Source organism: Sesamum indicum, linkage group LG4, assembly GCF_026168435.1.
Source record: "Sesamum indicum cultivar Baizhima isolate 11 linkage group LG4, ASM2616843v1, whole genome shotgun sequence".
NCBI classification, from domain to species: domain Eukaryota; kingdom Viridiplantae; phylum Streptophyta; class Magnoliopsida; order Lamiales; family Pedaliaceae; genus Sesamum; species Sesamum indicum.
The window spans coordinates 11,779,576-11,787,143 of NC_142660.1; the positions used below are offsets into that span (position 1 = coordinate 11,779,576).

Sequence of the window (7,568 nt, forward strand, 5' to 3'; positions counted from 1 at the left end):
CCCATCCAATCTTTTTTGCCTGGCTGCCAAGAGGTATTTAAATTCCATGAAATTGCAAAGGCACTAATTTCCTGTATAAGTCAACTATTCCATGCGGACGGCACACTAATTCCCTGCATCAATTTCAAATTTCCACATAAAATGCTATTGAGCCAAAAACAGACAAGAAAATCAAGGCAGCCTGCTCCATTAAACTTGTCAAATTTTTGAAAGGATTCACACAAGAGAAACTTCCTTGTCTATTTCCTCTTAATTTTCTCTTTTCTTTCCACCTTCTTTTCGTCACTGCACCACGATGGCAACGTCCTCCCCTTTGAAACCACGCGTATACATAAACTGTCATCTCCAAAAATATATGAAATACTAAAAGTTGAAAGGGGTGAGTGTGTGTAACAAAGTCCACATGCTGTAGAATAAGTGAGAAATACGTAAAGAATTCTGTGCTTTTCCTCTTTTCAGAGCATATGAGTTTGATTCTGATCAGAACATCTATTTTCACGTTTTTGATCTTCTTTTCGATTTCTATACCAAAACAGAAGAAAGTATATATTTTAATCTTCTTCCTCCAAACTTGGTACAGTAGATATACGTCACATCTTGGCCTCAAACAAATGGGTGTTAAAACTGCTTTCTTGCATCGAAATTTGGATAAACAAATACACATGAGTCAACCTTGTGGTGTTGTTAATGACAAAAAACCCAGATTATGTGTGCTTACTGAAAAAATCACTTTATGGATTAAAACAGTCTCCTAGACAATGGAATAAGAAGTTTGATCATTTCATTCATTCTTCAAAATTCCAAAATAGCACCTATATCCTTGTCTGTACTTTAAATGCGATAATCTCGTCCCTCTATTTCTTTTACTTTATGTGGATGACATATTGAATGTCAGTCCTAGCATAAGCATGATTGAATGTTTCCAAAAGAATTTATGCAAAAACTTTGAAAGTAATTCCAGAAAAATTTTGGGAATGACTTGGAAAAGGATAGAAAAAATTCTACGATTTTCTTAAACCAAAAATTTTATGTAAAATCTGCTCTCGAAAAATTTTCTATGTCAAACTCAAAACATTCTCTATTCTTTTGGCTCCTCATTTTAAACTATGTAAAGACCAAATTCCAAAAACAGATTCTGAGAAAGAACACATGAAAATATTCCTTATTCAAATGCAATTGGCTCTGTCATGTATCTTCTAGTTAGTACTAAACCTGATATTGCATATGTTGTTAATTGTTTGAGTAGATATATGTCAAATCTAGGCCTTCCTCATTAGGAAGCTCTTAAATGCTTTTTAGATATTTGAATGGCTCTATTAGTTCTGGTATTAATTCTCGAAATGCTTTAAAGGTGCAAAATTAGTTGGCTATGTGAATTCCAATTATGCAAATGATAGGGACAGTAAGAAAATCAACTACTTCTTATATGTTTACTTTGTGTGTAGCATGCATTACCTGGAAATCACAACTTTAGCTATTTAGCTTGAAGGATTATTAAAACAATTCAGTTTTCTAAATAAAAACACTTATAGTTTTCTCTGATAGCCAATTATCAGAAATCCAATTGTTATAAATCCAATCTTTTCATTTCATTAGAGACATTTGTTAGAAAAGAAATCATCAATCTTGAAAAATCGGTTCTAAAGATAACCTAACTGATATGGGTACTAAGTGACTCCTAATTGAAAAATTGAAAAATTAAAAAATTGACTTGACATACTCAATTTGTTATAAAATATTATTTTTTGCATATTTTCTGTTATCTCTTGTCCTTTTTTGCAGCTATCTCTCAGAGCTCCGAAGTATTAGGTTGTGATGAAGGCCTTTTTTAAGATCCGTCATCTTGGATTTGATCCAAAGTGAAAACCTTTTTTAAGATCCGTCATCTTGGATTTGATCCAAAGTGAAAATTGTAAATAAAAGTGTGGCCGAGGGAATATAAGCATAAATATCAGAAGACATTGGTGGGCGGTAGAAGAACAGTCTCTTCTTTCTTCTCTTCTTTCCTTTTCTTCTGATTTCATTCTTCCACTATCTCCATGGAAGAAGACACTTCCACTTCAGGGAATAGCAACATCTCTCCCCAACTTCTGATTGAGTAAGTTTGGCAATTCCACATTTTTCTTTCCTTTTCTTCTGATTTCATTCTTCCACCATCTCCATGGAAGAAGACACTTCCACTTCAGGGAATAGCAACATCTCTCCCCAACTTCTGATTGAGTAAGTTTGACAATTCCACATTTTTCTTTCCTTTTCTTTTGATTTCGTTCTTCCACCATCTCCATGGAAGAAGACACTTCCACTTCAGGAAATAACAACATCTCTCCCCAACTTCTGATTGAGTAAGTTTGGCAATTCCACATTTTCCTATTGTAATTGCTTCCTTTCTTGTATCCCTATAATTTTTACTAATATAATTGCATGTGAAGAATTGCAGAATGAAGCAGTGCAGAGACCTGAAGAAGAAGAAGAAGAAGAAGACAGATCACGTTTTGCATACAAGTAGCAATTTGTTCACCTTTTACGTTTTCTTCAGTCTGATTGTTAAGTAAGACAACGCAATAGCGTTTTTATAAGTGTAAACGTAACGACTAGTTGAAGTCGTGTTAGTTTCTGTATATATATATGTATCTTCGCCTCTTCTGAAGAACACTGAACTGAAAACTACAGAAATCAAAATTTCTTTCTTGATTCTTGCTCTACAGTTTTCAATGAGCACTCTTCCCTCTTCTTCCATCGTTTCCGCTCAAGATTTTACATGGTATCAGAGCCATCTTTGATGGTCTCTCATTAACCCAAACAAGAAACTCCATAAATCGATTTCTTGATTTCAAGAATTGAAGGTGACAATGACAGAGGACCCTGAGGTTCTGAAATTACAGCCAGGAGACAATCCAAGATTCACTCAATTTCTTGCTTTTTCGCAGTCCTCAAGTACGTGGGTGGGGTTGACTGGAGTTTCTCAAAAAATGACTCGTTAATTCATCATCTTGTGTTCCTGGCTTCTTGGCATTCGGAGAGGTCACCCCGTTTTCTTATTTTCAGTTTTGTTATTTAGATTTTGATTATTGATATGGTACAACTGATTACTCTTCTTGTGAATTCATGTGTTGCATGCTTCTTGGTGAAATAACTATTTTTTTTCCTTCCCTTTTTTTATATATATTTTCATGTTTTCTTCTGGTAATGCTAAATCATTGGTATTATTTAGAAATTCTTGAATACATTGCTCTATTTACAAGAGTAATGTGCTGTGGCCTTTGTGGTTGATCCTCCATTTCCTACAATTAGAGGCTTTATTTTCATAAGTTTGCCCTATTTTTCCTTTTCATATGTGCTGAAATTTTCAAGAAAAATTACATGTTTTTGGGTCATTTTCTGTGAGATTTAATTTCTGGTTGCGATATCAAGCTTTTTGTAACTTAAGCAGATTCCTGCATTGAAGCAATGTTCATTGTTATTTTCATATTGAATTTCCTATTAATCGTTTGGCGTGCTTTCTCTTACTTTTGTCTTTGTTTAAGAAAGGTTTTTGGTGAACAAATTATTATGTCTTAACAACGATTCTACTGGTGATTTGTGGATTATGTCACCAGACTTCACTTCAGGAAATAATTTAATTTCTTCTATTTTCAGGCACCAGTGCTTCTAGAACTTCTAGAGAAAATGAAGAATACATCACCTACGCTATCGCCAGGTAAATAATTACTATGTCTCAGTAAATATTTTTCAGATTTTTAAATGTGACATGGTGGAAGCCATGTAACTGAAAACATAGGTGTAAGTATCTACACCCTTCAAGTCCCCAGCCACCAAAAGGAAAAACAAAAGGAAGATTAGAAAAGAAAAGAAACAAGAGAAAGAATATGCACTTTCTTATATTTTCATATGATATTAGGTGATGCATATGTACATTTTTTCATATATACTTGGGAAAGATTGTTTAGCTTATATATATGATCAGCTACAATTTCTGCCCCTACAGTTGAATATTCATTGTACGATCACTTACATCTATTAGTTATGTATGTTGACTGATGATTGATTGCAGTTGACACTTTTCATCCTCGAGGCAAGTCGTGTTTCAATATCTTGAAAAGATAAGGCATGATATTTTATGTGCATTCGTCCTTGTAAGTAACGCCTCAACTAATGATATCCTTTTTGATTCCATGACTTTCCGGAACCCAATCTGTTTTCACATAGTTGTCTTTCTAATTGAATTGGATAGTTCACATTGAGAAATCTTTAACTCACTTTTTTGGCTTGCTTTTGCTTTGTCTCGACAGCTTTAGAGTTTTTAAAATCTCTATTTTCTATCAGTTTTGTGGATGTGACCTCCTTTTCTTTTGAATTTATTATATTTATAGCTATGAAATGATTTTGTGGTCGGAAAATGTCGGTTATTTCGCCTATAGGTGATCATGGTTAATGCAACTCCCTTTCTATGGATTTCATTGTCATGCCACTCTTGGTCTTTATTGAAATCTTTGGAAAGCTCTGTAGGTAACGAAATCAGCGATCTATTTTAGGAGCAGTAAGAAATGTATATGCTTTTCCTAGTATTATCTTTGATACCAATCAATTTCACCTAATAAGAATTTACTGCACTAATTATCTTGATGCATAAATGTGATTCTCTGAAATCTAGGTGCCATCCCTCTACTCTCTGTTTCTTCTATTTGAGCTTTACTTTAAGAGATCTTAACTCTACTGTGATGAAGCTTCGTAAACCAATTGCTAGTCCCCTAGTTGATGAACCAACATAATTATTTTTGTGATGTGCATCCAAAAAGGTTTCTTCCTTACGCAGTATGTGTTGCTTATACCTTTCAAAGAATGCCTGAATGATTTATCGATGTTCTTTTTTTCCGTGTGTTAGTTTTTTCATAATTCTGTTGCTTATGCCTTTCAAAGAATGCCAGAAATGTACTATGGAGGCTAGTTTTTTGCTCCCAACGCATGTAGCATATAATTATAAAAGGGTTTCACCTTACTTGGTATATCATTTTCTAGTAATACATGTGGCATGCATTTATTTGGTTCTTCACGTGAAGCATTAGTTAGTATATAACATCCAATATTTGATTATGCAAGCCAAGCATATAAGTAAGTATAGGTGATCTATAATCGTTTATTGAGACACAGAGGGGCTAGAATATATTGGTTGGCAAGTTATGTGCGAGCTAAATGGCTTCGTTTCATTAAGCATAGTGCTGGAAATAAAAGGCTTAATTCGGCTTAATTGGTTGCTAAAAGTATGCATTTTGACGACATTCTAGAACCTAATGGTAGTTGTATCTTCATCTTCCTCTCTTCATGTTTCTAACGAAAGGTAACCAGTGCCCAATTAATTCTTCTCTCCTGATTTTTTCCTCATATTTTTAAATCGAGAAAGGTTGAAACTATTGATTTTATACTTTGTAAACTACAAAACTCGAATTTACTGCACTAATTTCTGTGGAAATCCCTCACTATTACCATTTTGATTTGGAAATAATAGGATCATTGAATTTTGAGGTTGCTCAAAATGTGAAGGATGCAATCATTGGGTTGAGACTTAAATTGGAGAACATACCTCCTGGACTTATTCCTTATTCATTTATTGAGTTGGGTATTCTTCATGTGGTGGTTTCAAAATTTTTTGTTATACATTTATTATCCTTGTGTGATTTTACAGAAATCACATTCGTTTATGTTAGTAACATCGTCATCTTTGCAGGTGTATCGTAGAAAAATATGTTGGAAAATTTATATTATACAACAACAAATTATTTGATTTGCGAACCTTGAAAATAAAATGCTATATGCTAAAATGTTGAATGGTTGTCTAGATGCCAAATTTAAATTTCTGTTCCAAGATGAGTAATTTTTTGTGAATATTTGTAATTTCAAATTTTGTTAAATGATTTTTAAGGAACACAAACTTTTGGTAACTTTATAAATATTAAAACGGAGAACTTTTTTTCTTTTTATTATTAAAATGGAGAACTTTTTTTCTTTTTATTTATATTACCCACAATTTAGTTTTCTTTTTTACTCAAAGATTTGTTCTCTCATATCAAATGTTTTTTTGTTAACCCAATGAAGTTTTCAAAATGGTATGAAGTGTGTACTAATTTCTCTTCAAAGAAAACGAAGTATAAATGGACAAAGTTTGGAATGCATTTAATCATTATTCATCTACTTGCTTTTTTAAAATGCATGAAATATCGTAATTTTTCACTTCCTGATAAATGTGTTAAACTTTTTATTTTTGTAACTAATAACTGATTTAAAATATTTTTTTTAGTTCTTTGAAAACTTAAGATGCATGTAGTTTCCTATTTTTGGAAAAATGGATTGATGTAAAATATATTTTTTGATTTTCAAAGAAGTGAATAATTAATTTTTCTTGTGATAAATGATAACAAAAGATATGTATTATTAATGCTTGTACTTATCAAGATGTTGAAAAAGATTTTTAAGATACGTAGTCAAAGGAATTATGAAAATAATAAATATACTTGGCATCTAGACAAATATTCATCAATTTAGTATGTGCTATTTTATTTTCTAAGTTCACAAGTGAATTAATTTGTGGTTGTATAATAACAACATTCCAATAAATTTGTTGTGATGCACCTACAAAGTCCAGATGTCAATAATGTGAACAATATGGTGGTTTTGTAAAATTTATACAAGAATCATAAATGTTATGACAAACAAAAAGTTTTGAGACAGCAACATGGGAACCTAACACAATTTATGAATCAAGAATAAATCAACAAAAGTAGTGGAGGATGATCTCCCGTGAAGGCCTCAATTCTAATGTCTCCCCCATCCAACACATTTAAAGTTGTCTCAAAATTCATAATCCTATGTCTTCCAAATGAGAATGGTGAGAATGTGAAGGTTCTGTAGAAATTAGTCACATATTGAGTTCTTGTAGTGTACAAAGAAAAATCCAATGGTTTTGTCATTTCTTGAATTTTAAATATGGGGGGAAAATTTGTAGAGGGAATGGATAGGGACAACAGTTGCTTTTTTTGTTAGAAAATGACAAGGGGGAAGAGAGAGATACAGTACTTTGGTTCTAGATGATGTTAAAATGCATTTTTTTAATCAATCAAAGTGAAGCAGTTTTAGTTGAGTGTTTAAATTACTATTTCGACCTTTAGTTTTCCGCGCTATTCTTAGTGAACGGTGTTATTAGATAAGCATAGAACTGAAAAACCAAATATAGACTCTAGCGCCTTGAGGTTTAATAAACGAGTATGGATAGACCATAGATTCCATGTTACAATTGCGTTGTGTATTACTTACAAAGACTCATCCTTTTGTTTTCTTCAGGTTGACATTAGAGCAAAGGATTGCCTTCGGAAGCATGGTTTAAGCTAATATCGGTCATCGACTGATGTAGTCGAAGTGGCGTATCATACGACACCATTGAAGTTGATATCAACAAAAGAGTTCGCCCGACGAACCTATCTTGGAGTTGTTTCATAGCGACGAACCTGTCTCAGATTATCTTCTGAATATGCCTAATGGGTTTTAGAAGATTTTTTTTTAAATGTAAATTAGCACTC

The 7,568-nt window shown here is 32.7% G+C and overlaps 1 long non-coding RNA gene across 3 annotated transcripts; it reads left to right on the top strand.

Moving 5' to 3' along the window:
- The first annotated feature begins 1,935 nt into the window (after nt 1-1,935).
- Nucleotides 1,936-7,568, top strand: LOC110011853 (uncharacterized). Of its 3 annotated transcripts, XR_002286901.2 has the most exons (5): nt 1,936-2,342; nt 2,430-2,843; nt 2,928-3,021; nt 3,637-3,697; nt 7,333-7,568. It is a non-coding gene; the product is annotated as an uncharacterized LOC110011853 (long non-coding RNA). The 3 variants fall into 3 exon arrangements; XR_002286900.2 differs by having other exon boundaries at nt 1,937-2,342; nt 2,430-3,021; XR_002286903.2 differs by having other exon boundaries at nt 1,937-2,342; nt 2,438-3,021.